Here is an 8,672-nt window from a genome sequence, read left to right as displayed (position 1 = left end):
TAGAATTCATATATAATTTATCTTAATCATTTTTAATTCCCTTACCCATTTCTAAAAAAAATCTGTCTTTAGTTTCCTACCATCCTCTCCTATTTTTATTTTATTTATTTATATTTTAGCTTTCCTATATAAAAGAAACCATGTTATATTGTGCTCTGTGTTTGAATTATATCACTTAGCATTGTGCGCTCATGTTCCACTTACTTTCCTTCAAATATTATTTCACTTTTTATGGCTGAATACATACCATTATGTCTATAGACCACATTTTCTTTATTCATCTGTTGGTGGGCATCTAGGCTGTTTCCAGAGCTTAGCTGTTATGAATTGAACTGCTATAAACATGAGTATGCATGTATGAGTGTATTTTGATGTCTGTAATTCCTTCAAGAATATACCTAGAGGGTCGGGGATTTAGCTCAGTGGTTCTGCCACCTGCCTCAAAAGTGCACAAGGACCCGAGTTCAATCCCTGGTACAAAAAAAAAAAAAAGAAAAAGAAAAAAAAAAGAACATACCTAGAGGAGATATAGCTAGGTCTAAAGGAATTAGTATTTTTGCTTTGTTGAGGAATCTCCATAATGACTTCCATAGTGGTTGTTCAAGTTTAAAATCCCAAAACAATGTAGAAAGATTCCTTTTTTTTTCACAGCTTCATCAGCACTTGTTGCTTATCATATTCTTGATGATAACCATACTGATTGGGGTAAAATCTCAGAGTTGTTCTGATTTGTATTTCCCTAATGGCTGAAGATGACAAACACTTTCAGGGCCTACTTGGCCAATTTTATTTCTTTTGAGAAGTGTTTATGATGTTTATTCACCCATTTTTGGGGAGTCATTTATTTGGGGGGTTACTTTTTGTGAATTCTTTATATATTCTAGGTATTAGTGTTTTATCAGAAGAGTTGCTGGCAAAAATGTTCCCAATACTGTGGGTTGTCTTTTCACTCTGTTGATTGTTTTCTTTCCTGTGCAGAAGACTTTCATTTGATGTAATTCCATTTATTGTTTGTTGATATCATTTTCTGAGCTGTTGGAGTTCTGAAGATCTTCATCTGTGCTGGTAGCTTCAAGTCTTTCCCCTATATTATCTTCCTGTAGTTATGCAGCTTCTGTTGGAAATAAAAACTAGAATATCTATCTCTCACCCTGTACTAAGGTCAAATCAAAATGGATCAAAGACCTACATAAGAAAACAGACATTTTGAAACCAATGGGAAGGTTTTTAGAGTGACCTCATTTACAGTATTTCTGTGTTTGGAGTGTAAGCAGATATTGACCTCAATCTGGTGTCAGAAGTGCTACCTCCACCATTATAACTTGTTTATAATAATACAGTGTATAATATAATGTGGATGATATGTTATGATGCTTCTGTGTAGAAGCTTTATTCAGTTAGTGTTACTGCAGAATTTTGGGAGTCCCAGCTACCCAGGTCCAACCTCGCCCCACAAAAAGAAACATAAAAACAAATGGAGGAAAAAATTAATATTCAGAGTAGCCACACTGGGAAGATAAGGAGACTAGTCCAACAGTGGTATGGTTGATCTTTGCCTCAGATTTGGTGCTTCGAGGTCCTGGAAAAGTCATTATTCTTTGCAGCGGCAATTTGATTCCCATGGTGAGAAGATTGCTCCTGCCTAGGGGGAAAGCCTCAGTTCCAGAAGCGGCATAATTGCTTCTGCCTCTGCATAAGAAAGCAGATTTATTATAGGGTGATCTGCCTGCCAGGCTTGCTGATTCCAGAATCTTGATAATACCTCAGTTACTCTTTTCTTGCTGTCTTCAGCCTTGAAGGGATATGAAAGAGGTTAACATTAAGGCCTAATCAATCTTTTATTACCAGCTTTTAAGCAGACATCTCTTATATGAATAACATTTCTACATGTACAGTTAAGCAGGAATCTGACCCAGAAATTAAGGTAGGGAAGAAACAGATGGAAAATGAAGGTAGAGATGCCAAGCTTTTATCCTACTTATAGTTATTCATTGAGCATATCTACAGGACCAAGAGAAAAGTTGGTCTTTGTATCAAAAGCAGCCTCTAGGCCCTTGTTACATTAGTTCACTTAATTCATTTATTTTTATATATGTACCTTTGTGTTAAGGAAGATTATTAACTTGTTGATGGACTGTAATCCATTCTGATTTGCCATGCGGATTCAGCTAATGTATTAATAGAGTTTGAATCTTGAACATCTCCCAGAAGAGCATCTGTTGAAAACTTGGTCACCAGCCCATGGTACAATTGGGAAGTGTTGGATCTTTTAAGGGGGTAGAGCCTAGCGGGAGAAATTTAGGTCACTTGGGAATCTTGGGACCCTGTCGTCTTCCTCACTGTCTCCCCTTCGAGTCCTAGCCATCCGAAGGTGACTCAGACTTTCCTACCACACGTTCCCACCATGATATACAGTGCCACAACAGGGCCAAGCCACCACGTGTGGACCGAAGCCTCTGAAATCATAAGCAAAAAAAATACCCCAAAAAACCAAAAAAAGCACTTTCCTATTTTTAAGTTGATTTGTCTCAAGCATTTTTGTTTGTTTGTTTGTTTGTTTGTTTTGGTACCAGGGATTGAACTGAGGTCCTTGTGTTTGCGAGGCAGGCGGCAGCACCGAGTTAAATCCCCCTCCCTGTCTCGAGCATTTTTTACAGTAGTGGAAAGCTGGCTGACACAAGGGCACTGAGTCCCTTCCATATGCTGGGCCTTTTAATTCTCATACAGCATTGTAATACAGGTAAGTTCTACATGTGGACATTGAGTTTAAAAGAAGAAGCATTTTAACCTAGGTCATAACAGAAGTAAGTTGCACGCAGCAAATAATTACACGTAGAAAGCAGTTCTACTTTTAGTCATCCACCATTCAAATTTTTGATTTCTTTTCTATACCTGAGCTTCCCGAGTTTTTATACTTACAGGTCTCTCTACCCCAGCACTCAGCACACTGCCTTGTTCCCAGCATTGTTCTCAATCAATATTTAATAAATACAAATACATAAACAGCTTTCCTGTGGGAAATATCCTGCTTTGAATGTGTAAGCATAGATTTGGGACAAGCGTCCTAGATCTATGTGCGGGCAGCTTTTACTTGTGCTACCACTCAGGCAAAAGTAAGTCAATTAATCTCTCTGTCTCGGTTTCCTGGCGTGTAATGTGGGAATGGGCATGAAAAGCCCAAGAGGGTGTTGTGAGATTAATTAGTTAAAATGTATACCCTGCTATATAAATGCTAATTGCTGTCAGGAGCGTGGGTGGGTTGGGTTTTCCCGTGACTTGGCGGGGCACATTTCCATCAGTCCTCCGTGCCACCCTGTCTCAGCCTTAAGAAATCATTTGGCTGCACGAAAGGTTCACTTCGTGGCTCCCCCACTTTGAAGGGCCAATTTAGAAAGGACTTCCACTGCGGAGCAAACTGGAGGAGAAGGGAGAGCTGAAACAAGTAATAATTTGCTAAACTCGCTTTGCTGTTATTAGAGACAAACCTATTTGCATAACAGCCTTTCCCTGACTTTTCTGAGGCTGGTGCCTGCAGTGAATCATAGAATTAATTTGCTATTGCATGGCATTCCAGCCTGTTGCCATAGATTTTATTTTTATTTGTTCTTTGAATAATTTAAAAAGCTCTGACAAAATACCCTCAGGTAGCTAGCTGGAGAGAGAGAGTTAAAAACATTCAGAACAAATTTCAACTGGACAAATATCCCCAAAGATCATTCTCAAAAATACTGGCATTTTTGCTAATATTTATGAATGTTAATGTGAATGTTTTCCAATTCTATAATTAAGGAGTCTTATTTACTTTAGAGATATACGTGTTTTGCCCACAGAGGGCAAGTCAAAGTCTCCTTTGTCAAGGAGAGGGCAGGTATATTTATGTTTTCCCTGAAATGTCTCACATTTAATTCGATAGAAAACATACTAAGTCAGGTGAATCAGCCAAACATCGTAATGCTTTCTCTGCATTTAAGTCTGTAAGGACCATTATTACTATTTTTAAAATAATTTAATTTGATTTGATTTGCTTCCAATTTATTAACTCGTGTTATAAAAGGAAAACTCCCCCCTTATTAGTTACAGTAGGCAGGACTGGTTGCCATGGCAGATCTCAGTGGCTTGTCACAACGGAGGTCTATTTTTCGCTCACATCACAGTCCCTTGAAATCAGGTTGCATTCTTGAGCTCCAGGTAGTGGCAAGGACAGAGACCCCTGCATCTTGGGACATTGCCCCTTTTAAAACATTTCTGGTCTCCAGTGTCTCCCTGGAAGGGTAGAGGTAAACCCCAGTTATGCAGGGGTTTCAGGTTATACAGCATTTCTTTGACCAGCCACATTCCTCTGACCAGAGCCAAGTCACTAGTGATAAATAGTTTTCATGTGGGCCAAGGAAAACAAAATAGGACTAATGAGTACCCAGACAGTCTCTACCGCAGTCAGAGTCTGTCCTCGTGATCAGCCAAACTCTATTTCATATTTCTTCCTAACTTCTTTGGCCCGAGTGTGGTTGAGATTATTGCCTACCTCTTTTTTTCTTTCTCTTCTTTCACAGTCAAATTCTTCTCCTTTTCAAAAGGAAGGGTGGCTCTTCCTTGATTTCTTATCTGGCTTACTATTAGTCATTGCTGAGGGCTGTGAAGACCTCCAGGGGCCACAGTGACACAAAGTAATACTGGTGTCAGAAAGCCTTTATTCATAAAGGCACTGTTAACCCCAGCAGGGTTTCCAGTGTACCTGTGTGTTCTTATAACAGTCCTGACAGCACTGCCGTCTGTGCTCCTGCTGGGGTGCGGTAGGCTGTGATTTGCTGTAGACTAGGATTGTGACGTGCTCTATCCTTGCGCAAAGGACGCCAACTTTCATTCAAGTCTTATCTCTACCGTCATTCCAGTTTGGGTCAAACAGTGCAGTTTTATTTTGTTTTTTGTTTTGTTTCTTTGGTACCGGGGATCGAACTCTGGACCTTGCGCTTGCAAGGCAGGCGGCAGAACCACTGCGCGAAATCCCCAGCAAACTGCAGTCGTAAAGGAGATGCCTCTCCGAACAGCCTGAGAGTATCTTTAGGAAGTTCAGAGGGCTGTGGCACCTGATTTCACTGAGAACACACATGATAGGATAAAGTTCTACCTTTCATCCGCTGTCTTTCTCTTCCAAACTACATACTGTATAATTCAAAAGTAAAATCACTGCCATACTAATAAATAGAAACACTATTTTTGGAATTGCAAAAATAAAGACTTTTCCAAAGCGAAAGTATACAGAGAATGGCTCTACAGATTTTATGATACTGTAGATATTTCTTTCCTTTTCTCTAAGTATTATTTTAAAAGATACATACACAGAGATGTTTGGGGATCAACATATGGGAAGACTTACCCATTTGATTGTATTCTTTCTGCCTTAATTTTCCTCTTCAGAGACAACCATATTTGAGTACTTTATTTTTTTCCTGTGGCATTTCCTATCTATACTTTGTTAACAACTGTGTGTATTTGGCTATATTTTTAATTCAGTCAACCCCAGGCACTGTATTTTCACTTTTTGGTTACAGTGAAAGGATTATCTGAAGTACTGTTTCCTCTACTTTCCCTCTCCATTCTTCTCAATATAATATCATTGCATACTTGGTTGAATTAAAAATCATTTCATTAATGACTTACGTATTAATGGACTATGCATAATTATGTTCCCTTTCCTATTTTTGGAAGTTATTCATTGCATTTTTCCATGTGTTTACTTTAATATGTGTCTCTAGGAAACCATTTTAAATTTTTCAGTTGGTTTTCTTTTACTGGTGAATTTAGTTTCCTTCTGTTCACACTGGTTCACTCCTAAGCCCCGCTTCATAGCTGTTATTCCAGAACTTTCTGTCATTGTAGGGATTCTTTCATCTGTCTTTTGCATTAAATTCCCTGTTCTGGGATCCCTTGTTTTCCTTTCTTATTTTATTCTCTAACATCAATGGCACAAATACCCAGGAGTTTCATGATAACAAGTACAGGAAAACTAAATTGGTGTAATCTTTATTTGTCGGGAAATGTGTCCTGCGCAACCCATTCTTTCCTTACTTTTAGATTTGGGTTTGGACATCATTTTCTGTCTTATGCATTACTTCACTTCCTTCTAGTTTCCATTCATGCTTTTCAGACTTCAAAAATCAATTTTTCCTCCTGATATTATATGTGTCCTTTTTTTGTGTGTGTGTGCCCATTTATACTCCTGGCTAGTTTATAAAATCTTCTCTCTTACTATTTTTACTATTTTATCAAAGCATATTAGTGTCAGAAGTGTTTTCAATCATTGTGAATCATGGGGTATAAAAACAAGGTTGTTTCTGGATTTTTTGTTTCAAATATTTAATTGAGAATTTTCTCCTTTTTATTTTTCCCCATTTGGGAGGGCTTCTCTTATAGAAATACTGAAATTCCTAGGCTGGTCTCCTAACAATCTGAGCTATTTTCTACTTAGCTGTATTATGTACTTTTCTCTTTACCCTACATCTCCACAGAATCCACAACTTTAATTTTAAAAAAAAATCATGTATTAAGGTTTTATGTTTACAATTCTGTTTTTAATTTTGATCAGCTCTTTGACTGAATATTTCTTTGTTATAGCATCCTCTTCTTGTCGTGAAGGCAATAGATTCCTTATCTTTCTGTTTTTTGGGTTTTTTTTTTTTTTTTTTTTTGAGACAGGGTCTCACTATGTAGTTGAGACTGACCTCGAACTCACAGCAATCCTCCTGCCTCAGCCTCCCAAGTTCTGGTATTACAGGTGTGCGCCATCACACCGGGCTCCTTATCTTTCTCGAGATGGTAATGATAGTATATTTAAGGGTTTTATTTCCCCTTGGGTAAGGTAATCTCAATTTTTTACGCACTTCTTTTACTTTGTTTTATTGGACGCTATATTTTGTTGCAGAGATTTTTCTCAGATGTCTTCTTGGGTTGTTTGTTCATATTTAAGAAGCTGATTAGAAATTCTAAAACAAATGTATGTGAAACTTGTTAGGAGCTTTGAGCTTTCTTTTTTTTGGTGGTATGGCTACATGTAGTAAAAAGCCTGCGGTATGAAACTGTTAGGTCTTTCTGCTTAGTGTGGTTGAATTTCCCACTGAGGATTCTTTCCCTTTCCTACCTAGAAGGTAAAGGTCCGGCTGCCCTCAGGGAAAGGTGCCCAGTACTGGAAGAGTGGGACTGAAACAAAAGATGCCACAGCTGTCACATGTCACCTGATTCTCTTTATTTCACCACTGTCACCATGGATGCCCTGAGATATCCTTTGTCTTTACCAGGTTAGGATATATTATTGGTATGGGTAACAAGCAAATCCCTTTCATCTATGATTTAGTAGCAAAGATCTGCTATCTTGTGTCAGAGACCCAAGCTAAGGGAGGAGGCTTAGTACCTCTGTTCATATTTGCCAGGGTGGAGCAGAAGAGACCTTGATGAAATGTTCTCTAGCTGTTAAAATACCCATTGCAGAGTGACCCTCGAATCATTTTAACCATAAGAAGTCGGACAGTCTCTCCTTACTTCAAAGGTGCAGAAAAATACAATCTCAAAGTATGCCTGGGAGGAGAACCAGAAATACTGTGTGAATAGCAAGCCCTATTGGCTCCTTCCTTCTCCAGGTGGCTGATAGTTCCCGGATCTTTTCAACAGGGTGAATTGAAGATTGGTTTCTTCCTCAGCTTGCTCCCCTGCTGGTTACCACTTGTCCATTTTCACGTTTCCATTGTCTTTTCCCTGGAACTTGCCCTTCTTTGCAATTATGCCTAGAAGATTTCTGTTTTAGTGGAGTTTAACAGAGGAGGGAAGTTGTATGCATATATTAAATGTGTTGTGTTTAGCAGAAAACTATAGGTGTAATTTTTCATAAACCAAAGGAGCTCATTTTGTAACTTCGCAGTGTTAGTGAAAATACTGTACAGTTAATGAACGTGATAGGGTGAAGATTTTAGTAACATTTTGTACAGGTACTGATACAAACAATCTTTTTATTTTTCCAAGTCTCTCTGCATGTTCCATTTTAAAAGGTACTTCTAATGAAAGCATAGCGAGAAATATTCATTCATTGAGTCTTGAAGCGGCAGTCTGTTTAATTTGCTTAGATTTAGTACTTAATGTCAAATCATTTTGCAGTTCAGAAGGATTTGAATTCTTTGCTTTCATCAAAAGGAAAGCAACTTCTCCTCAGTTGTTTTAACAGTCACAACTGCTACAAAAATGTTGCCTTACAAACAATCACGAAGTTCAGTGACATAATTTCCTTTTATTTGTGGCACATGCGTTTTTTGCTCTGGAGCCTGTGAGCCTCCTGGCTGAGCTGATCTGAGCTCACACAACCTTGGTCAGCTGTGGAAGGGCTGGGCTGCAGGCTTTTGGAGGTGGCAGTTGCAGCAGGGAGACTTCATCTCCCTTCCCTGTGTTCTTTTATTCAATAGCCAGCTTTCTTCAGCCGGTTTCACAGTGGCAACAAGGTTCCAACTGAAAAGCAAAAGCTTCTAAATCCTAGGTTTGCTTTGCCACACTGTGATTTTTGCTGCATTGTTTTGGTCAATGTGTCAGAGGGCAGATCAGATTCAGGAGATGGAAAACACTTTCGTTTCTGATTGGAGACTGTTTTTAATGATTACTTGACAGTTCGGGAAGCCAGAATCTGCAAAAACAGC

At 38.7% G+C, this 8,672-nt stretch overlaps 1 protein-coding gene across 5 annotated transcripts in view; it reads left to right on the top strand.

Moving 5' to 3' along the window:
* Window positions 1-8,672, top strand: part of Il1rap (interleukin 1 receptor accessory protein) — a 130,417-nt gene that overhangs the window by 74,467 nt on the left and 47,278 nt on the right. The window lies entirely within an intron of this gene.

The sequence above is a fragment of the Fukomys damarensis genome, unplaced genomic scaffold, assembly GCF_012274545.1.
Source record: "Fukomys damarensis isolate Sample0158 unplaced genomic scaffold, DMR_v1.0_HiC HiC_scaffold_12, whole genome shotgun sequence".
In the NCBI taxonomy this organism is placed as follows: Eukaryota; Metazoa; Chordata; class Mammalia; order Rodentia; family Bathyergidae; genus Fukomys; species Fukomys damarensis.
The sequence above is the reverse complement of the archived record's forward strand: the minus strand, read 5'-3'. Positions and strand labels throughout refer to the sequence as shown.